This window comes from Callorhinchus milii, unplaced genomic scaffold (assembly GCF_018977255.1).
Source record: "Callorhinchus milii isolate IMCB2004 unplaced genomic scaffold, IMCB_Cmil_1.0 Scaffold77, whole genome shotgun sequence".
Classification (NCBI taxonomy): Eukaryota; Metazoa; Chordata; class Chondrichthyes; order Chimaeriformes; family Callorhinchidae; genus Callorhinchus; species Callorhinchus milii.
This window is the reverse complement of record NW_024704818.1, coordinates 183806-200073: the sequence shown is the minus strand read 5'-3', so window position 1 is coordinate 200073 and position 16268 is coordinate 183806. Positions and strand designations below refer to the sequence as shown.

The window sequence follows — 16268 nt, the reverse complement described above, 5'->3', positions numbered from 1 at the left end:
AGCAATTCCATTCAGGGGCAAGATGTAATTATCTTCTGACAAGTGATTTGCTTTGAATTCCGTATTCATCCGGAAGAAAAATGTAGAACTTCGTTGAATTTCCAAGAAAAAGCAAAAGATGTTCCCATTAAGCAATCAACCAATCGAGGAATATTTCGAAATATTTTGAATAAAAAAAGGCACCGGAAGCAACCAACAAATTCACTTTCCAATATTTCTTTCCAAAGCTTTCCAGCATTCAGATTGCAGCTTTGATTAACTCATTTCCCTTCACTGGAAATAACGACTTCAGAACTGCGTGTCTTTTAATATTGTTTCCAGTTTCTTGGGTTTTTTTAAATGACATATTGCTGTAACGTTTAATATATTTTCCAAACCACACGTCGCATGATATGTTGGATCCTCACCCTCGTATTCAAGTCCCTGCAGACCTCAGCAACCCCCAACCCCTCTAACCTCCTCTCTCCTCAGCACAGTACCCGTTGACTTAGATCCTCCGGGTCTGGCCTCCTCCTCGTCACCCGAGTCCTACGCTCCACCCTCGTCGTCTGTGCCTTCAGACACTGCGCTCCGAGGCTCTGGAACTCCCTTCCTCGCTGCCTTCGTCCCGCCCCTCCCTTCCCATTTTCAGGTCCCTTTTGAAGACCTTTCTTTTCGTCCGCGATTTTGGTCACCTTCCACCCTCCTAACCCCCCCCCCCCCACCCCCACCCTCGCCGCCGGCTCAGCCCCGGGATCCTAATATGTAAAGCGCACTGAGATGCCGTCCGGCGTGGAGGGCGCTATATACATCATAGTTGTTGTTGTTGCTGTTGACTCCTTCGCAGGATATTTTGGAGCACTTTTCCTGTCCTTCTCTCGCTGTCTTATTCTTTCTGCGTCCCTGCCTTTTTGCTTCTCTCTCTCTCTCTCGCTCTCTCTCTCTCTCTCTCTCTCTCTCACTCTCTGTCTCTACTACTGCTACTGATCTCTCTCTCTCTGTCTCTTTCTCACTCTCTCTCTCTCTCTCTCTCTCTCTCTCTCACAAACACACAGACACACTCTCCCTGTCTCAATCCGTCACGTTGCCTGGGATGATACTCCGTGTATCATATTATATCAATGCAAGTTGCTGTTTTTCACTCTCTGTCTCTTCCTCTCTCTGTATCTCTCTGTCTCGCTAACTGTCTCCACCGGTTGTTAAAGATCTTCCGTGGCACTGCCGGAAGGGTAAATGTAAGTTATGTCCTCTACCTGTGTCTCTCTCTCTCGGTGTGTCCTGGCCGACAATCCCCCAAATAATATTGATCGCTCACCACAGTTTGGGGGACATTATTGTGTGCAACTGCATACCGCATTTTGCCACCAAGACTACACTTGATATTACATTCTGTGAAGTGCTTTCAGATGTTTTGACGACGTGATAATGCGCTCTATCAAACGCAAATGCAAAAGAACTGTGTGTCACTCACTTACCTCTGTGCACACTTAAACACTGAAAAGCACATATCTTTAAACTATACTTTGCTAAATCTCTCTCTCTCTCTCCCTCTTCCTCTCCCTCTCTCCGTCTCTCTCTCTCTCTCTCTCTCTCTCCGTCTCTCCGTCTCTATTTCAGTCTTTATATCTCTCTTCACCAGGATCCACGATCTGGACTCTGGCAAGTGCCCAGTCCTCACATCACCCGTGCCTGATCTGTTCACTTGGATCCAGGATACAGGTAGTGACGGCAGTCTAGACTCCACATCTTCAATGACTTCACTCTGTCCAGGGGCAGTATCGTTGCATGTGAAATAATACCTTATCATATCTTCAAGTAGTGTGAGTTTGAAGGGATTATTAACACTAATTATAAAACTGACAATCGTTTTCCTACTTGCTGCAAGTAAGCAGAGTCGAGTCGGTGGAGAAATGGAATTTGCCTGAGTTTTCGCCTTTCGGGGAATCAAACCCAGGTCCTCTCGCTAGCGAAGCGACTGCGGTTGCGTTACTGCCCCTATGTCCTAATATAGTGACTATGTGAGTTACACTGCCTACAGTAGGCAAGTGGAATGAGTTGGTGTGGTAAAGTGCCCATAGGAGTCTATTGTAGTTACTGTGTGTGTTTATCTTCGGTAAAAGAGCGGTAATGAAGCCGAAAACTGCAATAGCTACAAAAAAAGTAGCAAGGCCGCAAATCCTTCCACACACGCCCCAGTACCTCCCCTTTTCACACAAACCCTAAAGTAGCAAAAATAATAATAACCCTTCCATTTGATATAGAGCTTTGTCTATATTTTGTGGTCGAAACGCGCCAAGCAATTTTGCACGCGGTACACCACAGATTGTCGTGGATTAATTGACTCAATTGTTATGCATTCAAATAAATTTTCAAGGCTTTATTATGCATTGAAAGAAACCTAAAGATATGTAATAGATACATAGAGTAAAACACAAATATATTGTCAGAAAGACAGACATAGAGACACAGAAACAAAGAGAGACAAACAGTCTCACGGCTTCTCCGCAAAGTCACACACATTCATAAAGACATACACATATGCACAAATATACACACATACACAGACATAAGCACAGGCACACATAACCGCAAAACAAGCACAGAGACACACACACATATACATGTACACAAACACACCGACACAATTGCATATATACAAACACATGCACACATACACAAACAAGCACAAGCTCAATCGCTCGAGCCACTCCCCAAACTGGGCAGCCATAACAGCACGAAACTTCCAGAGATCGTCAGCAGCAAGATGATTGATTTCCTTCGATTTTCCATCTCCGGATCACTGCTTTTATTGCTGTGAATGCACAGCTGTTTGTGTATTCTGGTTGCAAACATAATTCGCCTGACAGTCACCGTGTTCAACAGGCGAATACACAGTATTAAAAAAAGTGGAGTTAAAACATTACTAAACCATTCGAATCCTCTCCACAAAGGTGAAGTGTAATAGTGTCTCCATACAATATAAATGGATATTATAAGCTATAATATAAGGTTTACATAGAAAGTAACAATAATCCTTATAATCATAATCATTGCATTTGCTATAGCGCTTTTCACGTCGGAAGGACGCCCCAAAGCGCTTCACAGAAAACATTGTAAAGTGAATCGACTGCATATTTGTGGCAACCAGTGAATATCCAGTAAACAGCTGCAAGCTGAAATGGTGGCAACGACTACGTTACAACTTTTTTTGGTGCAATATTTAGCTTTCAGTTTCTGGCAGCACATCGCAACAAAGCGATCGAAAGTGAACGCGACAGTGAACCAGACAGAAGTCTCTGTGACCGCCACCAGCAGCACCAGTCGGAGGCGACAGACGGGAGAGTGCAACATGAAGCTAACCGGGAAATATAGATTATTAATCTGATTCAGGATCACATTTGTTACAAGGACCAAGAGATCCGATACTGCCTTGGCCACGAGGTAGCGAGAGATATAAGTGGATAGACCACAATTTCCTCGGGACAGGATTATAATTGCAGTGGAATTCACTGTGGAACATAGAGGAATAGCAAATTAATCCGATTAGAAACACTGAACTCCAACATTAAACCTTTACAGTATTAAATAGGCAGAAGGCCACTGATTTGATAAACTGTCATCAGATTATGAAACTAACTAAACGTCTCATTTCAGGCAAGAAAGAAATCTCGGATAAAAGAAAAACATCATTCAAGTTCCTGTTGTTATATTACGCTTTGTAACTATCAAGCTGTACGCTCTTATAAGCAGGTATTAGTGACACTCTCGCCGAGTACTTGATTATTTCAATAACTTCCCCGCCATTAATGTTATGATAACTGCTGTGTAATTTCCTGGTTTAGCTGCTTTGTTGAAACATGAGAATTACATCAAAGTTTTCTGGCAACTTAATGTGGTTAATGAATGACGTAAAACATGTTATAAGAATATAACTAAGTACACCTAATGTAAAAGTTCTAAATAAAATGAAATAGAATTAAGTATCACTGATAAAACATAACTAAATGGAACATATATAAAATATACTTCATAATTTAATATGTAATTCTAGATTGAAAACATACCAGGAAATCCAACCATCGCAAGAATTATGTAGTAAATCGCTTGTTTCTCAAAAAAATTGGGTAATTCATTGCTGACGTACACAAAGAATGCTTGCTCCAAATGTGTCCCCAAATAATATTATCGCTGGCAGATTGCAACTAACTACGTACATATATTCGTGTCCCGTCCCCCGTCTCTCCAGGAGATTATTAGCAGTACAATTTTCTAGTTATTTACAATCACCTGAACAAACCATTACGGCAGTCTTTATTCTTCTGCTTTTAACTATAGTTGGTAGAAGATTTATGGAGACAGCTGTCAACTATCAGCTTACTAACATATCAACAAACAAAATTATTGCACTCTCCCTCAGATAAATCTGCACTCCCGCTGTGCCGTCGGTGGCTCTCAGCTTCTCTGTCTCTACTCTCTGGAACTCCATTCCACGGTCCTTCGCTGGATTCCCCCTTTGCCTCCTTCAAGGCCGTTCTCAGACCTTTCTCTTCGACCGTGCCTTTGGTCACCCTCCTACCTTGCTGACTTCCCTCACACCTGCACCACACCTCCCCATGCTCGGGCACAGACACCTGACTGTTCAGCGCCTTACGTGAATGGCTCTCTCTAAATGTAATTTTGTTCTTGTTTTTGTTCATATCATTCTTACAAATCATATACAGTATTGATATACCATGCCATTTACACGTGACTTCACATATTTTACTGCGAAACGCAGCGGCTGTGTACTTTGTGGATGAAATCAGCAGTTTTAGCGGAAATATTTCACAATCAGCCACACACTGAATGAACATTTCATTGAGGACAGGGAACAGGGCAAAATTCATTTCTCTCATTCCGAATAGCGCTATGGGAAATTGAACTTCTGTCTGAACAGGCAGACAGGACAGCAGATTACTTTGTGATCTTGTAAGGATGGCACCTCCAACAACGTACGGAAACCCGTGACTATGTGTGACCTTACACTCGTGAAAACCACCAGCACCGTAAAGCTTATCTAAAAGGAACCGATTGTTTCAAACATCCCACATCAGCATGGAAATTCAAGTCAATTGTAATTAATTCACATATCACTCTTTGAAGGGTATGTCCTGCTTACCGAATTCCGAAGTATATTTGGTACCGTTTGACAAGACACAAAGATTTCGGTCCGCAAAATGGTACTGCTGAAGTCTAATCTGCTTTAACTGGAAAGCTTATTGAAAATCCTGCCTTGTGCAAACTTTACCACGGCTTTTTGAGCTCGTTCCGTTCGATCTTTGGTTTCAGGGAGCTGACCGAGGAGAATCCCACCTGCCAGTGACTGGTTTTCCCTGCATTTTTATACTGTTGAACTTGGCTATGTAGGCTGTCATGAACAGACAACTCAAAATGCTTCACATAATTCAATTTAGTTGTCCGATCCTGAGTCACATAAGATTTCTGTATGAGGCAGCGACGAGTGGCAGCGTGACTAGAAGGATGTCCCAAAGTAGGAACAGGTTCCAAATCCTGGTATGGTGGGAGAGGTTACTGGAGTGGGTGTTTGAGAAGGTTCCAAATGGGAGAAGATCCCGGAGTGGGAGAGATCCCAGAGTGGGAATGGTACACATTACTGGAAAGGGAGGAGGACCCAGATTGTTAGTGGTAGAATGTCTCGGAGTGGGAGCACAACCCAGATTCGAAGTGGGAGAAGGGTGGGAAACGACAAGGAGTGGGAGTTGGAAAACGTCCCAAAGAGGGAGAAGTTTCCGGAGTGGGAGAACGTCCTGGAGTGGAAGTTTGAGAAGCACTGATAGCAAGAGCTGCTTACCGATCCGTTGGTGCAATGCAGTCCGCAGAACAGTAGAGCATACGTAGAAGATGCAAGATGCAGGCAGATAAGTTAGATTATTATCTCGATAAACTGGCAGCGATAGGGTGAGTTGGCGTCAAGGAGAGAATGTAGTTTATGTGTGCTGCTTTCGCTTGTGTCCCAATCTACAAACACTGTTTTCCATCATAAACAACCAGCGTGTATAAGTTGAAAAGTTGCCTCAAGGTCAAAGCCACGGGGAACACTGCTCAAGATTGTGGGCGTGCTGGACAGGAAGCTGTTTGTAGAGGTAAAGAGGAAATGGTGTCAAAGGTAGGATCTGAACCTATCAAGGATAACAAGATGAAGGTTTCAATTAAGTTGAGTGGAGGTGAGACTCCAGGACCAATGCTGTCTTTACAAATTGTCTTCGGACATCATATCCAGGATGAGAGCTTACTTTCTCTAGTTCAATGTGAACAAGACACTTCTGCTTGGGTTACCTCAGCGCCTCCATACCGTAGGTGCTACAGGATCATTCTTCATGGAGGCACTGTACACCTCACGGATCCAATACGAAACCTTGGTATTCTGCTCTGTTCTCAAAGCTCCTGGATACCTCTCATCATCCCAAGACCCGCTCTATCTTTCGCCATCTCCGCAACGTTGCCCAAATCCACCAGAATGTGGCACCCCAGGCCGCCGAGACACTAACCCACAGCATGACCACAACCAGGATCGATTATCCAAACTCCGTGCTTGGCGGCCTCCCCAACTATATCCTCCATACATTGCGGATAATCCAGAACTCTGCAGCCCATGTCCTCATCCGCAACAGCCTCCGTGACCCTATCACGCCCACCATCATCCGACAACATTGGCTCCCATCTCACAGTTCAAAATCCGGGTCCTCCACGTTCAAAGCCTTCAAGGGTTTTGCTCTTTCCTAGCGCTGTGACCTCCTCATCCCATACCAACCTGCATGCACCATCCGCTCAGCGCTCTCCAGCACACTTCACGTCCCCCGCCAAGCGCGACCCACCATTGCCAGACGGGCCATGATGCTCTCTGCCTGCACCCTCTGGAACTTTATCCCACCGGCTCTGCATCTCGCGACTTCTCTTCTTCCTTCAAGACTCCCCTCTTCCATCTTCCTTTTAGTCACCTACCTTCCTCTCCGCTCCCCGCCCACAAGCGTTCCTGATCCCAACCATCAACTCGGGTGCGGATCGATTACTGTTCAGCACCTTGGGACGTCCAACCGACGTGAAAGCTGGTATACACAAATTGTTATTGTCGTTTTAGAGATCCACTCACACTCCTCTTGATCACTCTCTGGCTGCGGAGTGACCGCCTCCAGAAATGGACCTTAAAGGCTTCAGCTTCCCGTATTCACTGCTGTGACACCAAGCAATCCTCAAAGTCAGAAACGCTGAACTTGATCTCAAGTAGCTGAATGACTTTCTGCACATCTGGTTGACAAGTACAAGCGGACATCCTGGAATTCCTATGTCACAAGATGTGCATTCAGTATCTCAGCCTTTCTGCCATTTTCCCAGAAAATTTTCCATAGAAAATATTGCAAAGAAAATATTGATATGGTCATCTCCTTCGCTCTGCATCGATTTCCCATTCTCAACATATTGTTTCACTATTGCCTCTCTGTTCCCACTTCACTTGTTTCGACGATCACTCTATTGTTGATCAATGGTATATTATTATAGGACAGTATATTGTGAATATAACTCCAATTGCAGAACTTGGTTTCCCGACCACGGACTGAACTTTTAGGAATCAGAGTATGAGAATTAGCATTGATTTGGTCTACCTGTAAGGATTAAAACTCCCACACTTAAGCAGCATAGGACATCATGATGTATATGTTCGGGGTGGCAAGAAATTGAGCTCTATTAAAGATTTCTTTATTTCCAAGGATGCCTCGGTTCTAAACTGGAGCGAGTTCAAAACGTGAAAATCACACATCGGTTTTGTTTATCAGAAGAATATATATATTCCAGCAACCAGAGTAAATTTGTTCAGTTTCTCTGCGCAATTCTGAAGTTCAGTTTTTTTAAATTTAGAAATGACAACATCCGAAATTCAGTGTTATATACTTCACAGACTGTTTTGCGTTAATTTCCAGCTAATTCCCATCTAAATTATTTGTTCATTCTGACAATTTTGAGTTGATCTGAAGGCGAGCCGCGTTCGAATTTATTAAATTTCATGGAGTTCAAATAGTGTTCGTGACAGTTTAGCACTTTTTTTTACTGCAACGCAGTTCCCACTTGTTTCATTGCTGCTATCGTTTGTGTTGTAACCGGTAGGTCCTTCTTTTCTTTTTCAGCGACGTTCACTTTCTGACTGACTTCAATGGCGCACTCAAGAGTTCCAGAAGGATACCTTGAAAGCGGCTTCAGGTTGTCTTTCAAAAGCGCACCTTTAATTGCAAGTTGATCCCGCTGCAGTTGTCGGAAGCCCATCTTCACGAGATGGTCAGGATACAGTGAACGATTCCTTCTGTTGATGTCACACAACATCAGTTGTCTATTTTGTTATATATAGATTTCTTTTAGAAAATAACATTATGGGATACGGTACATAGTAGTAGTATGGGCCATATGATATACGAGCGCCATTAGGTGGTAAGGGGAACGAGATGGACCTCGGTCTTTTTCGTCTTGCATTTAGTATATTCTTATCAATAACCAGTCAACATGGTGGGCAATTGCACATTGCAGTTTCCCACAAACAGTAGTGAATTAAGTGAGCACTGATTTCAAAAATGTATGTATATATTTTTGAAGGTATTATTAAGGTATTAACATTTGAAGGCTTTCGCTCACAAATATAGAGTCAATTCACTTTACAGCATATTCTATGAAGCGCTTTGAGACGTCTAGAACAAGTGAAAAGCGCTATATCAAATTCAAGCATTACATTACTATTATTAGCCCCAAAGAAGCTATCCGGCAATCGATTAGAAGCGAGATCAAAATTAGCATGAGATAAACAGAGGCGTGCGGAGTCAGGAAAATAGACTAAGACCTTCATTTCCCTTCTGAAAGCTGGACTGGGGTTGGTGTGATCAAGGACGAGAGATGAAGGCAGTTTGATCCACAGTTTGTCAACGTATTGCCTGAAAGCAAATCCACTGGTTGTACTATGGCACTGAGAGCGAGGGACATGCAGAAGATTGTGGCCGATAGAGCAAGGGGTGGTGGGAGATGGCTGGTGAGGGATAGTGGCTCGGACTTGTAGGTGACTTTAGGAGGTGATCGGCGGGAGATTGCTACCGTCTCACACAAATAAGGGAAGTGCATTGAACGACTGGGTAATACCGACAATATTGCTGAAACGTATTAAGGCCTAGAAATCCCCCAACTCTATTTTCATCACAAAATTATCATAGAAATGAAGATCCGTTGAAAACGTAAACATTCAACCAACAGCTGTAAAGCGACGAGGGTGGGTTTCGAACCCACGCGTGCAGAGCTCAATGGATTAGCAGTCCATCGCCTTAACCACTCGGCCACCTCATCTCCTGCAGTAATTTTCAAAACTTGATATAACAAACGACATCGCGGTATAACGATGAATCAAAACAATGCATCAGCAATGCCATGATCAAAGGCAAGGATTATTGCTTGACCTTGTTATTGTCATGAAGTGGGATGCCCGCAAAGAAGTTAAACACTATTGAAACGGTAAGTATTTGAACTCGGACCCAATACGTTGTAAGAGGACAGCGACCTGAACGCAGCACAATAAACCACCTTTCAGTTCTCACACAATCTCATATCGACGATTGAGACCACAATAATAACGGCCATTTGTATAGTGCCCCACACGCAGCGTAACGGACCGGATCACTTACACTGCATCACAAAGGAAGGGAAAATGTTGCCACTATACGAAAATTTTCTACAGGAAAAAGGAAGTGAAACGGGAGCAGCTCTCTTTGCATCCACTGCACAATTTCGTATGTTCAAATTTAAGCTTATCTGTTATATTGAACATTTGCAAATCTCTGGTTTGGCCTCAGCTGGAGCACATTGCCCAATTTGTGGAACCACTGTGTCCGGAAGGACGGCAGAGCCTTGGAAAGCGTAGACCGGATTGACCAAAACATGCGCAAGATTTGACGGACGAAAGTTATATGAAGAGGCTATAGAAGTTAGGATAATTCCTCGTTGAGCAGGGACGGTGGAGGGAAGAATTAATAGAGTTTGATGAATGAAGGTTTATGCTTTTAAAATAATGAGGGTGTTTGACAGTGCAGATAGTGTGGAAGTGTTCCGTCTGACTCCAAGATTGTACCTTTTTGACTACACTGGATGTGTGTGGTTACTTAGCTTCTGTGGTATCATTTAGGCTTTGCGAATAAGGCGTTTTGAAAGAAAACACAACAATCGAGTGTGTTACTATATCCTGTAGCAGAACGGATAATTAAAATGCTTTCTCGCACTCTTCTCAGTTGGAAAAGCGTTGCAGGTTAAATCGACAGGTTTTCGCTTGAATCCGGAATAATATTTACTCAGTTATATTGTAAATCATAATTTCTGTCTTTCCCAACCATGCTTTTGCAAAATCTAACTAATGGAAAGCATTATTGGTAGAAATGAAAACAGAAGATTAATTACCACTATATTTAGCCTTTTTTATGGAAAATCTGATGTCATGCGAATACGAAGAATCCTTTCATTCAGATCTTTCCCCAAACTGCACTTTTAAGAACTCTTATAATTATGAAATCGACATTCACAATGCAAATGGCAACAGCTGCTGCGATGGCCGAGTGGTGAAGGCGTTGGACTTGAAATCCAATGGGAATTTCCCGCGCAGGTTCGAACCCTGCTCGCAGCGATTTTGCGATGGAATCTCCTGCAGCCATGAAACGGAGATGTGATGATTGTGAAAACAAACTTCATGTATCTTCTTCAATAATGCATCCTATTTGACCCGTTTAACTCACTTCAATGTAAAGCGTTTTCCACGTCAACTTCTAATCAGTTGTGTTGATCGTCTCACTGACAACAAGGTAAGCGCATTGCAGCATTGGTTTCAAGATCCTCTTCCTCACCTACAAGGCCATTCACGGCCTTGCTCCCTCTTACCTCTCCGACCTACTATCCCCCAACCTAACTGCCCGTACCCTCCGTTCCTCTGGCTCCGGTATGCTCCACAACCCCCGCCCCAACCGCACTAGCATCGGTGGCCTTCAGCCTCTCAGCCCCTAGGCTTTGGAACTCTATCGCCCAGTGCCTTCGCCTTGCCTCCTCCCTTTCCTCCTCCGAGGCCGGTCTCAAGACCTTTCTCTTTGACCGAGCCTTCGGCCCCCCTCTCGACTCTCTACCCCTCCTTGCTCCCTCCCTTCCCTCCCCTCACCCTGACCATTTCCACCCTGCTCGGGTCCTGACCCAACTGTACAGCGCCTTGGGATGTCCTCCTGACGCGAAAGGCGCTCTATAAATGGAATCTTGTTGTAGTTGTTGTTGTTTTAGTCATACAAAACAACAACAACAAAAACAAATCGATTACATTTGCACAGCGCCTTTCCTTCTGGAGGACTTCCCAAGCATCTGGAAACTGTTAACTTAGGCAACTTGCTACGAATACCAAAAGAAGGAGAATCTTTGCATCTGTTATATAGTTTCCTTTCGGTTCGATAAGACACATCAAATCGCTGAAAAGGACACAGTCACAAAGTCCCACATTTTTATCTGGCGAAGTTCCATGTCAATAAAATTATACAATCGATATAATCAATGTCTCCGTCGCCGTTTGTTGGTGGAATAAGTAAGATCAACTTGCAAAATGTAACAAAGGCTGGACATCCAACCGACACGGCCATGTTTTAGGCACCGTAATACGTTTTTGTTATAAAGTGTTCTCATGGACAACACGATACTAATCGGATTGTATTAAGATAAATACGGAAAGCACCTGCGGAAGGATAGTGTTATTTGCAGGTTGACGAGAACCACGGGGCACGGCCCTTGAGCGCATGAGAGTAACTGAAGATCTTTTACAGCTCGACCCGCAGAGCTAATCATTGCAATAAATGCTTCAAAATCTTTTGGCTGGAAAAAGTCTACGCATTAGAATTGTGCCGTGTTTAGCAGAAGCCAAGTGAAGCACAATCATCGATGTCAATGACCGGATGAAACTCCATTTCCTGCCGATGAGTCAATCTGGCAGTTCTGTCAAACACTGAGCCCTGAAGATTTGTGGACACGTCCTTTTCAGAAAAAGGACAATCGACATCGTCAGAGAGGATTGCCTTGATTGCGTAATTTCATTGCAATGCAACAACCGTGGATCCAGCTCAGCTGCCAGAAGACTCCCTCATACCCTTATCCCATCAGAGTAATGTTTTGTTTAGTTGATATAATCTTAGCCATTTCTAGATGATCGGCCTTATGGGACTTTCCTATCTTACTGTATCAATGCAAATCTATCCAATGTCTTGGATTCAGTACATCCTTTGCTTTTCAACATGAGGAGATATCACAACCTTTCAGAAAAGCTGTATAAACCAGGCACAATATTCAAGATAATGTACATTTACTATCCTTTACTGGCTGTTATTGGTGTTCCAGGAACGTCTTCAAAAAATAGATTGAAATTTATTTTATTTGCATTTCAGTGGGAGCCAAGTTTGATTATTTTACAGATGATGATCTTAAAATAACTGACAGAAAATCGGCTCCTAATTGAAGAAACTAAGATTACAGTTTGTCAAATTCTAAGTATCGAAACCACTGTCTACAAATGCGGACACAGCTACCATATCTTCTCCGTTGTGGCTTTCATATTACCATATATATTTATATCATAGGCGGAGAGAACTACGTGTCTGCCTCGTCCCTCAGCAATCTAATAACAACTGCCTGAAATTATCCTCATACAGCTTGAAGACATTTTTCCTCTGATAGATATGTTATATTAGTATTGTCCAAGACTCAAGTCATAGCGGTGCATATTCTATGTATGTGAATGTACGTGCTTTCATCATTTTGTTGGAGATTCGTCAAGCGCATACATTGAAATTTGTTGTGTATATGCAATCTGTAGGCGAAACGCAGCCAAATTGAGACATCACAGTAACTTACAAATAGCCATGAATGAATGATGAACTGTTGTTCTGCGAATGTTTGCCAAGAGACAGGGAGAAACTCCCTTTCATTTTCCAAAGTGTCGCAGTTTACTTAAACGTTTACCTGAATAGACTTTAGCTTCTGTTGTTCATGTTACATGAAGCGAACTTCTGAAAATACAATATCACCTAAGCATCAAGCAGCATTTTTTTTGCAGGTCAGGGCAACAATGCAGAGAGGAATGTGCGTTAAACATTCAGGTCGTCAGTACAAAGCCTGACTTGAGATTGAACTGAAGCTGAATACAAATTGGAATTTTTTTTGCCATATGATATTTTATACATAGAATAGAAACAGATTATTTTAATTGTGGGTAATATATATTTGGCTGATATTATCTTGTGGTTTATATATTGGAAGCGGTACAGGTGTATATGAAATAGACCAGTTGACATCATGATTCAAAATTGTTAGATTCTTTACGAAGGATTGACCTATTTGTGGAGTCCTGTAGCTCAGTGGTAAGAGCAATCGCTTTGCAAGTGAGAGACCTGAGTTCAAATCCAGGCAGGACGAAACCTTGGGCAAGTTTCCTTACTCCACACAGAGCCTAATAATAATCCCTCCAAAAACCAAAAACAATAATAAAATTGGTCATTTTTCAATCTACGACTGTTTGTGAGACATTGCTGTGCGCAATTGGCTGCAGCGTTCGGACACACATATATAGTTAATTCACTTTACAATGTGTTCTGTGAAGCACTTTGGGACGTCCTCCCGACGTGAAAAGCGCTATATCAAATGCAAGTATTATTATTTTTATTATTAATTTTATTATTCTGCCTTGATGCTACATTTGTGTCAATACCATGATTCTCGTGTGAATGGGGCAGCAATTGACCTATTTCTTTCTTACAGTTTACTTAATTGCGATCGTAATCCTACGCTGGGGAAGGTGTGGTCTCTCCAGATGTATCTCTCGCTACCTTCTGTCCGTGTCAGCAGCCGATCTACTCGTTATTGTCAGCCATGTGATATTGCCTCGACTAAATTATCTTTATTTCCCAATTTGCTTCCTGGAACTCACTCCCGTATGTTCGCTCGGAACTAGTCTGCTTTGTGCAGCCAGTTACTTATCTGTGTGGCTAACAGACGTCTTCACCTTTGATCGCTTAGTAGCCATTTGCTGTCAGAAGCTCAAAAAATATTGCACCGAGAGAACAGCGGCTGTGGTGATAGGAACAGTTTGTGCATGGAGCTGCTTCGGAAAAATTCACTGGTAATTTAGTTATCAACCTTGGTATATAATTGATAATTTGCCTTGGTTCTGCAAGACAATTGAAAGCGTTTATGGTTCATGGGCCTGTGAGGTTTTTTCCTGGTCTCACACCTCACTCACCCCTTTTGTTTCCTTCGTTCTGATTTTGATGCTCAACACCCTGACAATCAGTCACATATTAGCCGCTTATAGAGACCGCAGATCTTCTCGGCCACAAAAGCACTGAAAATTTTAATGACCCACAGATGGTCAACAGGAAAAAATCCATCGTAATTCTTTTCGCTATATCCGGGAGTTTTATAATTTTGTGGACATTCATTTTATATTTTTTCTACAGAAGATTGTAAATTATTATATTTACTCCGGCTACACTGATCCAATCTATGTTCTGTATGAAACTGGATGCATGCTGCATCTTCCCAGTAGCTGCACAAACACGTCTATTTATGCTTCGGGTCCGGCAAAATTCCGAGATGAATTGAAAAATGGAGGAAAATATCCCTTAAAATTGATACGCAAATTGTTGCAATAATGAGAAAATACTGCCCCAAATCATACCTGATTAGAAAAATAGTTTGTGCGTATAAGTGCATTATGCCTTTGCTTCTGTCCCAAGTGCTGTGCAGCCCCTATGCACAACTCTGCTGCGTTGTCAGCCTCCAGGAACGGCACCACGTCTTGGCTTGGCCTCAATGGCTCCCTATGTCTTATTGGATTGAGTTCACTCGTAAAGATCCCGCCCTTGTATTGACCCACCGATCTCTGAAACCGCATTCCCTCACACTAACAGATATGTTCCTTTCGCTCACCCAGCACTGTTCGACTCCTTCGCACCCGCTCTGGCCGACCCACCATAATCGTTTGACGTACCAGGAAATTTGCGCAAACTCTCTGTTACTTCTTTCGCAATAACCACCAAATTGCTCCCTCTCACTCCTCAATTTAAGTTTGTTCCCTGAAGGCAGTTTGACTGTTTAGACAAATAAGCAGGTTTGAGAGTAATTCAAAGTAAATGTTTTAGATCTTACACTCAAACTGTCCATTGTATGTCCACAGCATCTGACCAGGAGCCTCATGGTCCAAACTGTGCCATCATTTCCCGAAGTTCAGTCATGTTTTACCTGCTATTGATCGTTTCCATCCGCATGAAAGTCACTCCACTGACTCCCCATCCGCCAAAGGATCGAGTTCAAGATCCTGGTCCTCACCTTTAACGCAATCGATGGTCTTGCCCCCACCCAACTCTCTGACCTACTGACTCCATACCAACCTGCCCACTCCCTCCGTTCAGCTGTCTCCGGCCTTCTGCAAGTTTCTCGCCCGACCCGCCTTACCATCGGTAGCCGGGCTTTCAGCTTCTCTGCCCCCATAATCTGGAAGGCCATCCCACGGTGCCTTCGCTTGCTTCCTCGCTGGCTTCCTTTGAGGACGGTCTGAAATGCCTCCTCTTCGATCATGCCTTCGGTCGCACTCCCACTTCTCTGCCTCTCCTCTCTCCTACACCACCCCTGCCCCATGCACGCGTCCTGAATCCTGACAGTCCAGCATCTTGCGACGTCCTCCCGACGTGAAAGGCGCTCTATGAATGTAATTTTGTTGTTATTATTGTTGTGTGATTAACGATTCCTTCAAAAATTAACAATAATAATTTTTTAACTGAATTCACCGGAAACTACTGTGTGTAAATAGCAGCCACATTACTTCCACAAATATACAGTGAATTCACGTTACAATACACGTTGTGAAACGCTTTGAGTAATGTGGAAGACTTGATAAAGCTCCATATCGTGGAGTTCTTTCGCTCAGTTCTTAGAGCACCCACCTCGAAAGCGGTAGACCTGTGTTCAATTCCAGACAGGTTGAAATACCTCTTTTTGCTTAGCAGTATGTAGGAAGAGGATTGTAAGTCGATTGGCGGATCGCTTTCCGAGGGTAATAATTCCTTCGAAAATAGATAATAATAATTTGTCACTTCAATCTATGGCTGTTTTAGGTGCAGTTCTTTGAGCAATTGACTGTTGCATTCACGAAATACGCCGTCAATTCGATTTATAATGAGCCGCTTTGAGACATCGAA

The 16268-nt window shown here is 43.1% G+C and overlaps 2 non-coding genes across 2 annotated transcripts; one reads left to right on the top strand and one right to left on the bottom strand.

Moving 5' to 3' along the window:
* Nucleotides 1-9272: 9272 nt before the first annotated feature.
* Nucleotides 9273-9354, bottom strand: trnas-gcu. The gene has a single exon. It is a non-coding gene; the product is annotated as a tRNA-Ser (tRNA).
* A 1242-nt stretch (nucleotides 9355-10596) lies between these two features.
* Nucleotides 10597-10678, top strand: trnas-uga. Its single transcript has one exon. It is a non-coding gene; the product is annotated as a tRNA-Ser (tRNA).
* The last annotated feature ends 5590 nt before the right edge of the window (nucleotides 10679-16268 follow it).